An 18,891-nucleotide genomic window follows, 5' to 3' on the forward strand; every position below is an offset into this window, starting at 1 on the left:
TGGCAGTGACATGGGGAGGGGTGGCAGGAGGGGTGGCAGTGACATGGGGAGGGGTGGCAGGAGGTGGCAGTGACATGGGGAGGGGTGGCAGTGACATGGGGAGGGGTGGCAGGAGGTGGCAGTGACATGGGGAGGGGTGGCAGGAGGTGGCAGTGACATGGGGAGGGGTGGCAGGAGGGGTGGCAGTGACATGGGGAGGGGTGGCAGGAGGGGTGGCAGTGACATGGGGAGGGGTGGCAGGAGGGGTGGCAGTGACATGGGGGGGGGAGGGGGTGGCAGTGACATGGGGAGGGGGTGGCAGGAGGTGGCAGTGACATGGGGAGGGGTGGCAGTGACATGGGGAGTGGTGGCAGTGACATGGGGAGGGGTGGCAGGAGGTGGCAGTGACATGGGGAGGGGTGGCAGGAGGGGTGGCAGTGACATGGGGAGGGGTGGCAGGAGGGGTGGCAGTGACATGGGGAGGGGTGGCAGTGACATGGGGAGGGGTGGCAGGAGGGGTGGCAGTGACATGGGGAGGGGTGGCAGTGACATGGGGAGGGGGTGGCAGTGACATGGGGAGGGGTGGCAGTGACATGGGGAGGGGTGGCAGGAGGTGGCAGTGACATGGGGAGGGGTGGCAGGAGGGGTGGCAGTGACATGGGGAGGGGTGGCAGGAGGGGTGGCAGTGACATGGGGAGGGGTGGCAGTGACATGGGGAGGGGTGGCAGTGACATGGGGAGGGGTGGCAGGAGGGGTGGCAGTGACATGGGGAGGGGTGGCAGTGACATGGGGAGGGGTGGCAGGGGGTGGCAGTGACATGGGGAGGGGTGGCAGTGACATGGGGAGGGGTGGCAGGAGGGGTGGCAGTGACATGGGGAGGGGTGGCAGGAGGGGTGGCAGTGACATGGGGAGGGGTGGCAGTGACATGGGGAGGGGTGGCAGTGACATGGGGAGGGGGTGGCAGGAGGTGGCAGTGACATGGGGAGGGGTGGCAGGAGGTGGCAGTGACATGGGGAGGGGTGGCAGGATGTGGCAGTGACATGGGGAGGGGTGGCAGGAGGTGGCAGTGACATGGGGAGGGGTGGCAGGAGGTGGCAGTGACATGGGGAGGGGTGGCAGGAGGTGGCAGTGACATGGGGAGGGGTGGCAGGAGGTGGCAGTGACATGGGGAGGGGTGGCAGGAGGTGGCAGTGACATGGGGAGGGGTGGCAGGAGGTGGCAGTGACATGGGGAGGGGTGGCAGTGACATGGGGAGGGGTGGCAGTGACATGGGGAGGGGTGGCAGTGACATGGGGAGGGGGTGGCAGGAGGTGGCAGTGACATGGGAGGGGTGGCAGGAGGTGGCAGTGACATGGGGAGGGGTGGCAGGAGGTGAGCACAGTGACATGAGGAGGGGTGGCAGGAGGTGGCAGTGACATGGGGAGGGGTGGCAGGAGGTGGCAGTGACATGGGGAGGGGTGGCAGGAGGTGGCAGTGACATGGGGAGGGTGGCAGGAGGTGGCAGTGACATGGGGAGGGGTGGCAGTGACATGGGGAGGGGTGGCAGTGACATGGGGAGGGGTGGCAGGGGTGGCAGTGACATGGGGAGGGGTGGCAGGGGGTGGCAGTGACATGGGGAGGGGTGGCAGTGACATGGGGAGGGGTGGCAGTGACATGGGGGGGTGGCAGGAGGGGTGGCAGTGACATGGGGGGGGGTGGCAGTGACATGGGGGGGGGGTGGCAGGAGGTGGCAGTGACATGGGGAGGGGTGGCAGGGGTGGCAGTGACATGGGGAGGGGTGGCAGGAGGTGGCAGTGACATGGGGAGGGGTGGCAGTGACATGGGGAGGGGTGGCAGTGACATGGGCAGGGGGTGGCAGTGACATGGGGAGGGGTGGCAGTGACATGGGGAGGGGTGGCAGTGACATGGGGAGGGGTGGCAGTGACATGGGGAGGGGTGGCAGGAGGGGTGGCAGTGACATGGGGAGGGTGGCAGTGACATGGGGGGGTGGCAGTGACATGGGGAGGGGTGGCAGGAGGGGGGGGTGGCAGGGGGGTGGCAGTGACATGGGGAGGGTGCAGGGGTGGCAGTGACATGGGGAGGGGTGGCAGGAGGGTGGCAGTGACATGGGGAGGGGTGGCAGTGACATGGGAGGGGTGGCAGTGACATGGGAGGGGTGGCAGTGACATGGGGAGGGGTGGCAGGAGGGGGTGGCAGTGACATGGGGAGGGGTGGCAGTGACATGGGGAGGGGTGGCAGTGACATGGGGAGGGGTGGCAGGAGGGGTGGCAGTGACATGGGGAGGGGTGGCAGTGACATGGGGAGGGGTGGCAGTGACATGGGAGGGGTGGCAGGGCAGTGACATGGGAGGGGTGGCAGTGACATGGGGAGGGGTGGCAGTGACATGGGGAGGGGTGGCAGGAGGGTGGCAGTGACATGGGGAGGGGTGGCAGTGACATGGGGGGGGTGGCAGGAGGGGTGGCAGTGACATGGGGAGGGGTGGCAGTGACATGGGGAGGGGTGGCAGGAGGTGGCAGTGACATGGGGAGGGGTGGCAGGGGGTGGCAGTGACATGGGGAGGGGTGGCAGTGACATGGGGAGGGGTGGCAGGAGGGGTGGCAGTGACATGGGGAGGGGTGGCAGTGACATGGGGAGGGGTGGCAGGAGGGGTGGCAGTGACATGGGGAGGGGTGGCAGGAGGGGTGGCAGTGACATGGGGAGGGGTGGCAGTGACATGGGGAGGGGTGGCAGTGACATGGGGAGGGGTGGCAGTGACATGGGGAGGGGTGGCAGTGACATGGGGAGGGGTGGCAGGGGGTGGCAGGAGGGAGCCGTTGCCTCCCCTTCACTTAATGCCATCAGTCGGATCTATCCATCCGGCGGAAAGAGTTGTTCAGGAAACTGCTCGACACCCAGTCAGAGTGTCACAAATCACCCTGAGTGTGAGCTGTGCCCCCCCCCCGGCCCGCCCGGCCCCCGGGCCGCACACACTCACACACACTCACACACCATGGCCAGCGCGGGGAGCAGCGCGGGACCTGAGGCAGACGAGGTAACTGAGTGGCTGCAGTGCAGCGCTCCCATTCCCTCCTCATATAATGTGCTTTACACTGCAAGTTTGCGCCGCACCGGTGACCGAGCGGAGAGGACACGTCGATACGGAATGACAACCTTTTTATTCCCCGGTGTGTGGCTGAAGCATTTTGCAACTCAGAAGGTTTAAATTGCTTTGATGTAACGACTGTATGTATTACTCAGTGAGTGTACGTGTGACTGACTGACTGACTGACTCACTCACTCACTCACTGACTTGACACATTCTTTCTCCATTTCCCACCGAAGGTTTGAAAACTTGGGGCAGAATTTTTTTTTTTTTTTTGGGGGGGGGGGGGGGTTTGAAAACTGTGAAGAGGATATTCTTTCTCATCGTCGTTCAGTTCAGACATTTTATTTGCCCTCTGTGGAAAAGCACTGATTGTCACCATGTTCCTGACGAGAGGGTTATTCTCCTTCTCCCTCGGCTGCGTTGGTGCTTGGGCTTTGCTTTGGCGAAAGATAGTAACGCCTTTTTATGCCTATAAATGAACTGGGGATGTTGTGTGTGTTGTGTGTGTATTGAGGGGAAGCATTTCATAAATTGGATCGGAAATGGTGGGTGTGTTTATACACAGATTTGATCAGTGTCTAAACCAACCAGTCTCTCCCTCCCTCTCTCTCTCTCTCTCTCTCCATTACCCCAAGCACAGCTGCCAAGAAATACCCCAGTGCCTGACCCACTTCATCATTGTAATAATAATAATAATAACAATCCTTGCGTTTGATATAGCGCTTTTCACGTCGGGAGGACGTCCCAGAGCGCTTCACAGAACACACTGTAAAGTGAATTGACTGTATATTTGTGGGCGAACGCGGCAGCCAATTGCGCACAGCAATGTCCCACGAACAGTCGTAGATTGAAGTGACCCAATTATTATTGTTTTTTTTTCTTGAGGGATTATTATTAGGCTCTGTGTGGAGTAAGGAAACTTGCCCAAGTTTTCGCACTGACTGGAATTGAACTCAGGTCTCTCACTTGCAAAGCGAATGCTCTAACCACTGAGCTACAGGACTCCACAAATCATTGATTGCACTGAAGCCACTGAGACCTTTATATACCAGAAGCCTTTTCTGAAACCTGTCTATGAGACAGTTTCGCTGCGGGGTGTGTGTGAGACCGGGGCTGGTGTGGGAGCTGAGACCCGGGCTGGTGTGGGAGCCCAGACCCGGGCTGGTGTGGGAGCTGAGACCGGGGCTGGTGTGGGAGCTGAGACCGGGGCTGGTGTGTGAGCTGAGACCGGGGCTGGTGTGGGAGCCCAGACCCGGGCTGGTGTGTGAGCTGAGACCGGGGCTGGTGTGGGAGCTGAGACCGGGGCTGGTGTGGGAGCTGAGACCGGGGCTGGTGTGGGAGCTGAGACCGGGGCTGGTGTGGGAGCCCAGACCCGGGCTGGTGTGGGAGCTGAGACCGGGGCTGGTGTGGGAGCTGAGACCGGGGCTGGTGTGGGAGCTGAGACCCGGGCTGGTGTGTGAGCTGAGACCGGGGCTGGTGTGGGAGCCCAGACCCGGGCTGGTGTGGGAGCTGAGATCCGGGCTGGTGTGTGAGCTGAGACCGGGGCTGGTGTGGGAGCTGAGACCGGGGCTGGTGTGGGAGCTGAGACCGGGGCTGGTGTGGGAGCTGAGACCGGGGCTGGTGTGGGAGCTGAGACCCGGGCTGGTGTGGGAGCTGAGACCGGGGCTGGTGTGGGAGCTGAGACCGGGGCTGGTGTGGGAGCTGAGACCGGGGCTGGTGTGGGAGCTGAGACCGGGGCTGGTGTGGGAGCTGAGACCGGGGCTGGTGTGGGAGCTGAGACCCGGGCTGGTGTGTGAGCTGAGACCGGGGCTGGTGTGGGAGCCCAGACCCGGGCTGGTGTGGGAGCTGAGACCGGGGCTGGTGTGGGAGCTGAGACCGGGGCTGGTGTGGGAGCTGAGACCCGGGCTGGTGTGGGAGCTGAGACCCGGGCTGGTGTGTGAGCTGAGACCGGGGCTGGTGTGTGAGCTGAGACCGGGGCTGGTGTGTGAGCTGAGACCGGGGCTGGTGTGTGAGCTGAGACCGGGGCTGGTGTGTGAGCTGAGACCGGGGCTGGTGTGTGAGCTGAGACCGGGGCTGGTGTGTGAGCTGAGATCCGGGCTGGTGTGTGAGCTGAGACCGGGGCTGGTGTGTGAGCTGAGACCGGGACTGGTGTGGGAGCTGAGACCGGGGCTGGTGTGTGAGCTGAGACCGGGGCTGGTGTGGGAGCTGAGACCGGGGCTGGTGTGTGAGCTGAGACCGGGGCTGGTGTGGGAGCTGAGACCGGGGCTGGTGTGGGAGCTGAGATCCGGGCTGGTGTGTGAGCTGAGACCGGGGCTGGTGTGTGAGCTGAGACCGGGACTGGTGTGGGAGCTGAGACCGGGGCTGGTGTGTGAGCTGAGACCGGGGCTGGTGTGGGAGCTGAGACCGGGGCTGGTGTGGGAGCTGAGACCGGGGCTGGTGTGGTAGCCCAGACCCGGGCTGGTGTGGGAGCTGAGACCTGGGCTTTTGCAGAAAGCTGTGTGAAATCAATGTCTGCTCCTGAGACACTCACACGACAGGCTTCAGCTCCCTGTAGTAGCGATCTCCACACAAGGAACCTCCACAGGCTTTTTTTTGAAAATATGTATTTATTTATATATATAATATTTGGTACAACAGAAATCCAAAACAAACATAACATCTTCTGTTACAATTTTTTCCCTTTTCTCATGATACAAAACACATTCCGTTACGGTACATTCCTTCACCGCACATAAGTTGTGCACATGTTTTTCGGTACGCTCCCTTTAACACAGTCGGGAGTCACTCCTGTGTACACCACACCCATGTGCGAGCCCGCACACACCCTGATAAGGCAGACTTGCCGCTTTTGGAAGGCACCTGATGTGCACCGTACACCCACATATTTACCGACACATTTTTGGGATGCTCTTTGGTTACATCTTGAGCATCCTTCTGTACCCTTACTTCAGTCAGTTTTGGGTGAGCTCGTGGGCCACCTGGTGGGTTGTGTCAGAGTGGCTCCTGCTGGGGTCAGGCCCCATCTGGCCTTTGCTGTAGTTGAGTCGAACTTCAGCTTGTCCCTCAGTATATAGTCCCTGATCCTAGTGTGTGGGAGCCTGAGGCAGGCCTTACCGTCCCCTCGTTCTGCCAGAAGAACACCTAGTTTCAGGATTGCCAAAGGGCCTCCTTTACCGAGTTTATGATCATCCGGGCACACTCGATATGTTTCACTGTGAGTGCCCGGGAAGAGTCGTACACCACTGAGTACCGTGACAGCGGGTCCCCAGGGACAAACCAAGAGAGAATCGAGTCCATCTTTTTCCAAACCATCTTTACGAAGCAACACTCCAGGAAGAAGTGGTCCACACAATCGAGACAAGCAAATGAGTCTCAGCTTCCCCTCGCCCCCCCACAGAAATGCTCGACTTTTAGTTGAAATGAATGTGTCTGTCTGAACAAGGCCCAAGTTCATCACCTTGCTCAAAGGCAGTGAGCAGGCACCAAATCTATTTTAAGATTGGAATACATTATGAACCCTCACATGTTATTTATGTATATGAATAGTCTTCTCTTCCCAGTCCCCCCTCCCCCCACCTCACTCCTCACTCCTTCCCCACTAATTGCAATGAATTGAATAAAAGAATTGCAATCAATCTGAATAAAGTGGCCTCTTTAAAAATAAACTGGGGTGGGCGGAAAATAACCGAGTGATCAGAATCCGATGACGCATCAGACTTACCATTAATAATTATAATCCTTGCATTTGATGTAGTGCCTTATCATATCTTGGAGACGTCTCAAAGCGCTTCGCAGAATATACAGTAAAGTGAATTGACTGTATATTTGTGGGTGAAGCTCGGCAACCAATTGCAATGAAGTACACAGATCCATTTTTGTCAATATTCAAACATTAGATCAAATTCGGTATTAATATTCATTGCCGGAAAAACAAGGCTGTTGTATATTTATAAATCACCCTGAAATGCCCATATCTGTATTACTTCAATTCGATTCTATTTTTAAAACACTGTGTTCTGCAAATGGACTTAGTAAAATCCAGTTCAAGGACCTGAGTTCATGCTGGTTGGATTTAATGTTTGTAGCAAGTGTTTGCTTGCATAGCAGCAGAAATGGGAAGAGAGAAATTGACTGATATGTGCAAACACAAAATTCTTTGAAATTTTGTTGATCCTCAGGAGGATCAAGGATGAGTAAATCTGTCCCTGTATGTCTTGAAGCTATGCGCTGAGTCAATATTCTAGTAAGAGAAACGGCACATAGAAGGAAAATTGTCTTCACATTATTCTTATTGATATTGGATTGTGTGAAATCTTACCTCAGAGTGCAATGAATGCTGAGCACTTAGCTGACCAGTGTTCATCAGGTTCATGACTTATTAATTTAATAGTAAGATTAAATCATGTTGAAATAAATAGTAATGAATAATACTTTGAGGAGTTTCTTTTATCTAAAAAGCACTATGTAAATGTCATCATCTTCATAGGAAGATGTCTTAATGAACTTCAAACATTGCATGCTTTGGAGTATAGTGATTGTTGTTATGTAAACCTTCATAGCAACAAATGTGCCCCACATATAGGAATGAGGTGAATTATAAATGTTATCTTTTTGGTAAATCAGTGTTAGGGGAGGAATATTATATAACAATAATTATCCTTGCATTTGATATGGCACCTTATCACATCTTCAAGAGTCTCAAAGCGCTTCACAGAATATACTGTAAAGACTGTATATCTTAGTGGGTGAAACGCAACACCAATTGCGCACAGCAGTGCCCCACAAACAGTCGTGGATTGAAGTGACCAATTTTTTTTTGAAGGAATTATTACCCCCAGAAAAGAGATCCGCCAATCGACTTAACAACCGGGTACTTATTTACTGCTAGGTAAACAGATGTATGTGTGTGGAGTAAGGAAACTTGCCCAACATTACATCGTGCCCAGGAATCAAACCCAGGTCCTCTTGCTTGTGAGGCAAGTGCTCTAACCACTGACCTATAGGACTCCAGTCCCTATCGTTTAGGACACGACATTTTAACTATGATACCAAAAGATCACCTTACTTGTAATGCATGGGATCTGTAAAATCCATCAGAATAAAGAAAAGGAACTTCTGACCAACAGCACCAGTGGCATTTATATAGCATCTTTCACATCAGGAGGATGATACAAGACACTGGGCAGTCAAGAGTTGCACCTGAGCTGGGGATTGGATTCAGGAGAGATAGGGGCCACGGGAGGTGGGAATGGGAAAAAGACTGAAGGTGCAGTCAAAGAGGAAGGTCTTGAGATGGGCCTTGAAGGAGGCAAGAGAAGACACTCGGGGATTGAGTTCCAGAAAGGCTGAAGGCCTGACTGCTAATGAGCAGAGGGAGTGGGCAGGTTGGCAAGATCTTAGAAGATCAAATGTAATCTCATCTGAGCTACAGCACCTCCCACAGTGAAACCTCCTTAGCCGAGTTCAGATTATGAGCTCAAATCCTGGTATGGGTCTCAAATGCCCAACTTTTGACTCAGAGACAAGAGTACCAGCGAATGAGCCAAACTGATGCAAGAACCAATTTAAAGCATTTCAGTTGCTTGGAATACATTCAAGCATTGTGTTAGTTCTTAGCTTGGTATGATGTGAGTTGATATTGGTGTCAGGTACCATCTTTATGAAGTTGTTTGATAAGTTACTCCATGTGAAAGATTTTTTTTATTTTTTTTATTTTTTGCAAGTTGTTGTTGCATATGGTTAGTAGGTTGGAGGGTGCTTCAATGCTATGAGAGTGAAACTCAGGTAATACAATGTAACAATAAAGTAACAACAGTAAAATCCTGATAACGTAACCCTGGCTTACCTTGTCATTAACACTTAAGTCATCATGCTGTCAATAGCCCAGCCGCATTTATTTATTTATTTGCCTGCCTGCCTGTTTATTGATACATGCATGCATACATACATGCATACATGCATATGCCTCAGTCGCCACTCATGATAACTCTTCACTGACCCCCTTTTCCCTTGGAGTGATGAGGAGTTTACTGTATTTCTGATGAGGGTGGACAATAATTTTAGTCCACTCACCCAATTTCCCACAAAATTTCTTTGATGTATCCATCTCTCAATCTAACAACTGGATTGTTTTTGTTGACTGGAATTTTTCTAGGTACTTCATGAAACGCTCCATAATCTTAAAATACCTCTAGCGAGCTCATCCCCTGAATTTGTTCACATTTGTGTTGGACCCTGATTTGCTACTGTTGACAGCTGAGGCTTGGCTGCTGTCTGAGGAGATGAAATACACTAGGGAAAGAGAGATGAAAACTTGAAACAATGAAAAGGCAATTGTTCAGGTTGTGGAATATTACTTATGCCCCCTTTCTACAACAACAGCAACAAAATTACATTTATAGAGCGCCTTTCACGTCGGGAGGACGTCCCAAGGCGCTTCTAACTTAATTATACGCAGATCTGCGGCTATGCTTGGCCATCTATCCCCCAATTAAAAATACTGATCATTTACTTCATGGCTGTTTGTCGGATATTGATGTCTGAAAATTGGCAGCTGCATTTGGATACAAAATAAAACAAGTCGCTGCACTTTCATGATATATTCTGTGAGGTGTTTTGAGATGCACTGATGTAAAAGGTGCTGTAACAAATGTAAGGATTATATCTCTGAATCTTAGTATTCAATAAAAAGTTGTTTAATTGCCTTTTGTCTGTTCCACAAATCCACATTTTTATCAGGGGAGAAATGATTCTTCTAATCTCAATTCTATTGGATGTTTTGTATTCCTATAATATAGTAAGGTTTGGTACAGGACTCATTTAAAACTCAAATTGAAGCAGTAATGGAAAGATAACGGGTACTCCAGAAGGGTTAAATCAAATGGTCCTAATGGCCTAATTCATCTAAACCTCCCTTTATGTTTGAAATGGGCATATTACCCAATTTAGTGGAGAGGAAATCTTGTGTCCTCCAAGTTTTAACCATATATGTGAGCTCTGATGAGAAGGGATTTTGTGTGTATCTATAGGGAGGAGGGAGAAATATCCATCTCTGAACTGTGGCAACTGTGTAGCAACTGATGTGTATCCTCAACATAATCTTTGTGAAGATGTATTTGAACACTTTTGTTGCATCATGAATGGATCACAAGGTTTCTCAGAAATAAAGCTTCACCTGTGCCATAATTAGTGCGCGTCTGTTCCTAATTCAACGTCAACATCTTGCATTTGTATGGCACCAAGGTAGCGTCCCAGGACGCTTGATCTCTCTAATACTAGCAAGGTGATCTTTTCAGTAGTGGCTTTCCTATTTATGTGAACTTACATTGGGGTACGTAGATCCCATTCAAAATTAAATCATTAGCATTTCTTTTTCTGGAACATTTGTTTAAAGTTTTCTTTATAAACAGTACCCTCCAGCGATGCTCAAGTTCTGTCGGTTGTGAAGTGCTTTGAGGCATCCTCCTGACATTAAAGGAGCTATATATATTATTGTGGTGTAAATCAATCACTTTGGATTAAATTGTCAGATGTGTGCTCATCACACAATGAAGAGTTGACTATTTTGAAAAGACAATTTAATATCTCTCACCAGAGCTAATTGTAGCGCTAAGGAAAGTTTGGGATTTTGGATGTTGAGCAGCATGGTTTGAATGGGAGACGTCACCAGAAATTGATCTTTAAGCACATATTGTGCTTAAAATTTTCTGGTAGAGTGAGCAGGATGTCCTGTGTACTGGCTGGCCAGATATCAGTAGGAATCAGGATGCTGTCAGCTGTGAGTGCTGATACAACTGTGGCCAAATTGTATTTAGACTCTTGGCATGGTGAGTGCTACGGATATTTCATTAAGCCAATTATAATGTAAGATGTATCTTTTATAGACACGTTCGTGATCCTGCTTTCTAATTGATTTTTTAAAATCTCCTACTTTAATGGCACATTTGTATAATGAATAACATTCGTTTAGTGAGACATTAGTGTTTCTCCATCTTAGTTAACTTTTGCCTCCCAGAGGTTATGGTGTTGTATATAAATTTTTGTAGAATTGGTATGGGCCCATGGATAAATTTACAGGTTAAAAACTTTTAAGATTTTGCTTCTTCTCAATTGATGCCTCTTTGAATAAAGCCTTTGCAAATCTACACAACCTTGTTTGATGGATGGTCTGGGAACTCCTAGCAGATTATTTTTCCAATGTTTTTAAAGATCTTATCTTGCAACTCGTGTTTTAAATATTGAAATTAGAGGTCAATTCAGCCAAGTGTGATAGCGATGGAAAGCCATGGCAGAGAAGTGGAGAGTGCCAATTGTGGTACCATTCTTGAAAAAGGAGACAGCTAATCCGGGTAACGACAGGCCAGTTATCTTGATATATGAAATGTTTGTTAATGTCCGTCCTTTGGATGAGATACAGACTGAGATCCATTCTGCCTGTTCAGGTGGATGTTAAAGATCCCATGGCACTATTCAAAAAGAGAAAGAAGTTTCTTTCCAGTCCAACAAATCCTTCAAATAAAATTGGTCACTCACTCCATGGCTGTTCGTGAGACATTGCTGTGCACAACAGGCTACCATGTTTCACTCACCAAAGACACAGTCACTCCACCATATAGTATATCATGTGAAGCACTTTGAAATGTTTCAACAACGTAATAAGGCGCTTTACCAAATTCAGGGATTATTATTATCCCTGAATTTGGTAAAGCGCCTTATTACGTTGTTGAAACACTTCAAACATTTCAAAAATAGGGAAGTACACAGGGCTTTAAACTACTAAGGGGCGGTAAATTCAATCACATGTAATCCGTTACAACTAAAATTAGGACCGGTGAAAGTGGGAGAGCAGATTAATTAGGGAGATGAGAAAAGGGTGTCAAACGGGGAAAGGAAGCCCAGGGATAGGGTACTGGTGAATAGGACTAATAGCCCAAAGTCAGAATTAAAGGTGCTATATCTGAATGCGCGAAGCATTCAAAACGAGATAGATGAGTTAAATGCACAAATAGAAACAAATGGGTATGATCTGGTAGCCATCACCGAGACATGGTTACAGGGAGATCAAGGGTGGGAGCTAAATATTCCAGGGTACTTGGTGTATAGGAAAGATAGGCAATGTGGTAAACAAGGAAGGGGTTGACCCTGCTAATAAAGGATGGGATAAAAACAGTAGAGAGGAAAGATTTTAGATCAGAAAAGCAGGAAGTAGAGTCAGTATGGGTAGAGGTACGTAACAACAAGGGGCAGAAAACTCCAGTGGGAGTAGTTTATAGACCCCGAACAGCAGTCACAGTATCTCTCAAGGTATAAATCAGGAAATTAGCAGAGCATGTAGTAAAGGAAAAACATTAATTGTGGGTGATTTTAATCTGCACATAGATTGGGACAACCAAATTGGGAAAAGTAAGATAGAGGAAGAGTTTATAGAATGTATTAGGGATAATTATCTAGATCAGTATGCCACGGAGCCAACCAGGGAACAGGCCATATTAGACCTTGTTTTGTGCAATGAAGCAGGGCTGATCAGCAAACTAGAAATTAAGGCTCCTCTGGGGCAAAGTGATCAAAATACGATGGAATTTAGCATTAAGTTAGAGAGAGAAATAGTTAAGTCCGAAGCAAAGGTTTCAAATTTAAGTAGAGCTAATTTTGCTGGTATGAGATAGAATTTAGCGAAAATAAACTGGGAAATTAGACTTAAGGATTTGACAGTAGACCAGCAATGGCAGACGTTTAAGGAGATAGTGCAAAATTCCCAGCGAGCACGTATTCCTTTGAGGAATAAGAATGCCACAGGAAAGGTGGCCCAACCGTGGCTAACTAGAGCAGTTAGGGAAAGTATAAAGTTAAAGGAAGAAGCCTATAAAGCAGCTAAGATGAGTAGTAAACCCGAGGATTGGGAAAACATTAGGGATCAACAAAGGAGAACCAAAAAAGTGATTAGGAAGGAGAAAATGGAATATGAGGGCAAACTAGCAAAGAACATAAAGACAGACTACAAGAGATTTTATAAATATATAAAGAGGAAGAGGCTGTCGAGGGTAAATGTGGGTCCGCTACAGGCAGAGACGGGGGGAATTATAGTAGGGGACAAAGACATGGCAGAGTCATTAAACAAGTACTTTGCTACTGTCTTCACCTTAGAAGACACTGAAAACCTACCAAGAATAGAGGGGAACCAAGAAGAAAATGTTAGCGAGCAACTTGGAGGAATTAATATTAGTAAAGAAATGGTTTTAGGTAAATTATCAGGTCTTAAAACTGATAAATCCCTGGACCTGATGGCCTACATCCTAGGGTTTTAAAAGAGGTGGCTACTGAGATAGTGGATGGCTTGTCTTTGATCTTCCAAAATTCTCTGGATTCTGGAACGGTTCCCATTGATTGGAAGATTGCAAACGTGACACCACTATTTAAGAAGGGTGGGAGAGAAAAGATGGGGAACTATAGACCAGTTAGTCTGACATCAGTGGTAGGGAAAATTCTTGAGTCCTTAATTAAGATGTCGTTATGGGATTCCTGGAAGACCATAACAAGATTAGGCAGAGTCAACATGGCTTTACAAAAGGGAAGTCATGCTTAACTAATCTTTTAGAGTTTTTTGAAGATGTATCTAGCAGGTTAGATAGGGGGAACCAGTAGATGTAGTATATTTAGATTTTAAAAAGGCATTTGACAAAGTGCCACACAAAAGGCTATTGCACAAGGTTAAGGCCCACGGGATTAATGGGAACATATTAGCATGGATTGAAGAGTGGCTAACGGGTAGAAAACAGAGAGTAGGGATAAACGGGTCATTCTCGAATTGGCAGGATGTGACTAGTGGAGTGCCACAAGGATCAGTGCTTGGGCCTCAGCTATTTACAATTTACATCAATGATCTAGACGAGGACATTGAATGTAACGTATCTAAATTCGCGGATGACACTAAACTAGGTGGGAGAGTAAGCTCTGAGGATAATGCAAAAAGATTGCAACGGGATAGGCTAGGGGAGTGGGCAAGTAGGTGGCAGATGGAATTTAATGTGGGGAAGTGTGAAGTTATTCACCTCGGTAGAAAAAATAGAAAAACAGATTATTTTCTAGAGGGGGAGAGATTAGATAGTGTTAGTGTTCAGAGGGATTTGGGTGTCCTTGTACACCAGTCTCAAAAAGTTAGTTTGCAGGTGCAGCAAGCAACTAAGAAGGCGAACGGCATGTTAGCGTTCATTGCAAAAGGTTTAGAGTACAAGAGTAGGGAAGTCTTGCTGCAACTGTATAGGGCCTTTGTGAGACCGCACCTAGAGTATTGTGTGCAGTTTTGGTCTCCTTATTTAAAAAAGGACATACTTGCCCTGGAGGGGGTGCAGCGTAGATTCACTCGGTTAGTTCCTGGGATGAGGGGACTGATCTATGAGGATAGGCTGAATAAGCTAGGGCTGTATTCTCTAGAGTACAGAAGAATTAGGGGATATCTTATTGAAACATATAAGATTCTTAAAGGGCTGGATAAAGTAGACACTGAGGGTCTGTTTCCCCTGGTAGGAGAGTCTATAACCAGGGGTCACAGTCTTAAAGTTAAGGGTCAGTCTTTCAGAACAGAGTTGAGGAAACATTTCTTCACTCAGAGGGTAGTGAATTTATGGAATTCACTACCCCAGAAGGCTGTAGATGCTCAGTCCTTGAACATCTTCAAGACTGAGACTGATAGATTTTTAAAAAACAGAGGCATTAGGGGATATGGGGATAGGGCAGGTAATTAGAGTTAGGTCAGAAGATCAGCCATGATCTTATCGAATGGCGGGGCACACGCGAGGGGCCGAATGGCCTACTCCTGCTCCTAATTCTTATGTTATTATTATTATAGAAAAGGTATGGGAATCTATAATATTGCATGTAATTAAGAGCAGCCAGCTTGAATTTATGAAAGGAAGATCATGTTTGACCAATCGTATCAAATTCTTGAAGAAGTAGCCATTAAAGTAGACAAGTGTGTGTATGGACTTCCTGAAGACCTTTGATAAGGTGCCACATAAGAGACTTGTGGTAAAATCGGGATACGTGGAGTTGAGAGAGAGGGTACAGAATGGATTAAAAGATAGCTGAAAAATAGGAAATACAGAATAGAAATAATGGGCAGTTTAGACAGGCTGGAAGTAGAAAGTGATGTTCCACGGGGATCAGTACTTGGACCCCAGCCATTCGCCATGAATATAAATCATTTGGGCTCAGGTATAGGAGGTATGGTATCAATTTGCAGATAGCACCAAACTGGGGCTTGTAATTAAATGATGAAGAGTTTGCAAAAATATGCAGGATGTCATAAACAGACTTGCAGAATCAAAGCAGATGAAATTTAATATAGGGAATTGTGAAGTGATTTTTGGGGGGGAAGTGGCAGGGGAGGGAAGAAGAGCAGAGTGTTATAAAACTGAAAGAACCTGTGTGTTTTGAATTCATTTTGCGAAAGTGTTTTTGGATTTGAGTTTCAAATTTTCTGAGTCAGTATTTCCTAATATTTTTGCTGTCTTGCAAACCAAGGGAGGACCCATCTGATTGAGATGATGTGTTTTCAGTAGGATAATTGCGAGAGGACTGTGCCTTTCAATAGAACCAGACAACTTACACCCTCCAATCTTTGACCCATTACCTATTTAATGCTAGCAAAAGATCCCAAGAGCAGATTGGGTAAAGTTCAAACAAAATGCAAAGTACTGCAGGTGCTGGAAATATGAAACAAAAACAGAAGTCGCTGGGGACACTCAGCAAGTCAGGCAGAATCATGGACCCGAAACGTTGACTCAATTTCCTTTCTCCATAGATGCTGCCTGACCCAGCAACTTCTGTTTTTATTAAAGTTTATATCAGCAGGCAGAACTGCTGCTTTAATGGATAAGTGAATCTACTGCAATAAAATAAATTAAACTTCTTGACCTCAGAAAGAATAATGCAGGTATTTGCACTGGTGGTGGAAGACTTGAACTGCAATAAAATGCCTTTATTGATGTGGTTTCTGCTGACAATGCCATTTTAGCTACATTCCTGAACTTGCAGCATTGGAAAATCATCAGTGTTTGCTTAATGTTTCCATTTTGACTTTCCTGCCTGCTGCTTTACAGCCAAAATTTAAAAAAAGTTTAGATTTTGTTTCCTTGAGTCTTACAGCGCTGTTTACTGTTGAAAAGTCCCATTGTATTATCCACATTATAAAATATGAGTATAAATTGAACTTCACGCTTGTCTTTAATTAAAAAATCTAACCATGTTGTTTCCATCAGGAGAAACCTTTCCCCACTGACTAAGCAAACAAATTGCATATCCTTCAGTTCATACTGTATATTTTGACAATGAGAGTAACCTTAAAAACCCATGTTCTTTTCCTTGCTGAACTGGAGAATGAGAATGATCAAAGCTGCTTGTTCATTGAGTTTGCTGATAAAAATGTCCTTTCTGTAGCTGTCAAGAAAAGAACAACAATAACAACTTGCATTTATATAGAGCCTTTCATGTGGGGTAGCGTCCTGGAGCACTTGACAGTGGCAGATTCTGACAACGAGCCAGAGGGAGGGGGGAGGTGACCGTAAGCCCAACAAAAAGAAAGGTCTTTAGGTGGAATTTGAAGGTGGGGGGCGAGAGGGTAAGGCGAACTGATTGAGAGAGTCCCAGAGTTTTGGGACATGGTGGCTGAAGGCACGGCCACTGATGGTGGAACTGAGTGCACAAAAGACAAATAAGAAGCTGGAGCCAACCGAATGGAGACAGCAGGCGGTGGACTGGAGGCTAAGCAGGTCGGAAAGTTAGGGAGGTGCCAGGGCATGAAGTGATTTGAAAATGAGTGAGAGGAACTTGAAATAGATCCATTCGGTGATTGGAAGCCAGTGGAGCCTGTCAAGGACTGGTGTGATGGAGGTACCAAGTTTTGTGCGGTTAAGTATCCAGGCGGCGGATTTTTGTATTAATTGGATTTTGTGTATGATGGAGCTGGGGAGGCCAGCGAGGAGGGCTTTGGAATAGTCCAGCCGGGAAGTGATGAAGGAATGGATGAGTGTTTTAGCTGTGATGGTTGTGAGGTACAGATGAAGGTGGGCAAAGTGATGGAGGTGGACAATGTGACAGAGATGGAAAAAAGGAACATATGTGTGGTAGAATGGAAAGCTGGAAATTGAACCTGACGCCTAAGTTGTGCACAGGATCGGAGAATCTGAGGAAGAGCCCAGGGAGGTTGAGGTGTTCAGACTCGCAGGAGAGAAGATATTGACGGGAGCCAAAGAGTATGGCTTCCATCCTGCTGACATTCAGCTGCAGGTAATTTGCGCTCATCCAGGCCTTAATGTTGGTCAAACAAGCTGACAGGATATCAACGGACTGGGAGTCGCATCTGGAGGGGGAGAAGTATATATGGGTGTCATCCACATATATATGGAAGTTGAGCCCATGTCTGCAGATGACATCGCCGAGACAGAGCACGTAAAGGAGGTAAAGAAAGGGGCCAAGGATGGAGCCTTGGGGTTCCCTGCCAGTGACCAGGCGGGGGCGAGAGGAAAAAACATTGGCCGACATGAAATGCTGGCAATTGGTTAAGTAGGAAATGTCAGTTCTGAGAAATGTTTGATGCCAGGTTGTATCCCAACACATTGGATGACTCATTGGTGATGCTGTGCTTGCACATCTCATCAACAACAACTTTGATTTATATAGTGCCCTCCATCCTGGACGGTGTCTCAGAGCGCTTTACAGTAACAGATCACGAGGCTGAGCCAGGCGGAGGGGGAGGAAGGTGACCAAAGGCGAAAAGAGTATGGCTTCCATCTTGTCAACATTCAGCTGAAGGAAATTCACGCTCATCAAGCTCCTAAGATCTGACAGGCAGGCTGACAGAACATCAGGGGACTGGGGATCGCAAAGTGAGGTGGAAAAATAGTGTTGGGTGTCATCCGCATACATGTGGAAGTGTACCCCATGTCTGTGGATGACATCCCCAAGAGGGAGCATATGGATCAGAAAGAAGAGGGGGCCAAGGATGGGTGAGAGTGGGAGGAGAAGCCATTTGTGCAGATGTACTGCTGGCAGTTCGTGAGGTAGGACTCGAATCAGGCGAGTGCGGTCCCACTGAAGTGGATGACGGAGGAAAGGCGGTGGAGGAGGATGGCGTGATTGACTGTGTCGAAGGCGGCGGAGAGGTCCAGGAGGACAAAGAGGCAGAGGGAGCCCTGGTCACAGATAGAGAGGATGTCATTTGTGACTTTCAGAAGTGCAGTCTCTGTACTGTGGGCAGAGCGGAAGAGGGAGTGGGAGGAGAGGTGCGCGCAAAGTTGATTGGCAACAACGCATTCTAGGACTTTTGCGAGGAAGGGCAGGTTAGAAATAGGGCGGTAGTGGCTGGGGTTTGAGGGATCTAGGGAAGGTTTTTTGAGGAGTGGGGTGATGACAGCATTTTTGAGGGGGGCAGCGACTGATCCAGAGGAGAGGGATTGATTGATGACATCAGCCAGTAGTGGGCAGAGGAAGGGGAGCTGGGTGACCAGCAAGTTGGTGGGAGGGGGTCGAGGCAGCAGGTGGTGGGTTTTGTCTCATTCATTCTTATTTGCCACCTCCTGAATTCAGGGCAATAAGTCCAACTGTAGCTCTCCACTGTTATAGATAGACACCTAAGAGTAAGAAGTCCATCAAGTCTGGTCCCCCACAATATTCACTGCCCTACAGGAGTTTGCTTCTCTTGGTCCAGGTGAGATAGGAGAGCATTATTATTTTACTTTACTGTCCCTCACCAAAGCTTATTGAGGGGGTCATTTCAGGTGGTGTTATAAGGACACCACAGTTTTCTGATGTATTGTACAACCCATCAATTG

General features: G+C 48.3%; 1 protein-coding gene across 1 annotated transcript in view; it reads left to right on the top strand.

Annotated features, from left to right (window-relative positions):
* Nucleotides 1-2,979: 2,979 nt before the first annotated feature.
* Nucleotides 2,980-18,891, top strand: part of LOC103177694 (tetratricopeptide repeat protein 39B) — a 78,285-nt gene continuing 62,373 nt past the window's right edge. Inside the window, exon 1 of the mRNA XM_007891987.2 lies at nt 2,980-3,010. The gene's annotated coding sequence lies outside the window, so the exon portion shown is untranslated. The remainder of the gene's footprint in view (nt 3,011-18,891) is intronic.

This window comes from Callorhinchus milii, unplaced genomic scaffold, assembly GCF_018977255.1.
Source record: "Callorhinchus milii isolate IMCB2004 unplaced genomic scaffold, IMCB_Cmil_1.0 Scaffold1, whole genome shotgun sequence".
NCBI classification, from domain to species: Eukaryota; Metazoa; Chordata; class Chondrichthyes; order Chimaeriformes; family Callorhinchidae; genus Callorhinchus; species Callorhinchus milii.